This window comes from Lytechinus pictus, chromosome 3 (assembly GCF_037042905.1).
Source record: "Lytechinus pictus isolate F3 Inbred chromosome 3, Lp3.0, whole genome shotgun sequence".
NCBI lineage: Eukaryota > Metazoa > Echinodermata > Echinoidea > Temnopleuroida > Toxopneustidae > Lytechinus > Lytechinus pictus.
The window spans coordinates 18428891-18429395 of NC_087247.1; positions in this window are offsets into that span (position 1 = coordinate 18428891).

The following is a 505-nucleotide window of genomic DNA, read 5'->3' on the forward strand; positions in this document are numbered from 1 at the left end:
GAAACTGTGACGTCATTTGTGTACTTGCGAAATACCGGTATGCATTTGCTTTGGGTTTTGGGGCGGGCTATACGCATCAAATTAGTTGTTTGGGCAGAATTGCCAGAATATATTGCAAAATTTTCTTTTAATGGGTAAAGCTTCCTTTACTGCATTTTATAAGTCAAGAAATTAAACTTAAGGTGCATTTTAAAAAATAGTGGTATGCAGTAGGAATGTATCGCATTTAAATATGATGGGCAATTGTGAGACCGACCTCTTTTATCGAAATGAATCATTCAATCACGATGACTCATATAGCGAACAATATGAAGAACTTTGTTTTGTGGGGTTTTTAAATCAGACTCATGCAGAGGATGCGAAATCCCGGGACGAAATCAAGGCCGGGAATAAAGGCAAAAGAGAATCCTTCTAGCTATATATACAGAAGAAGAAAAAATTAAGACTGGAAGACATCAGTGGCGGCTCCAGGATTTTTAAAGGGATGACAATAAAAATGTTGGGG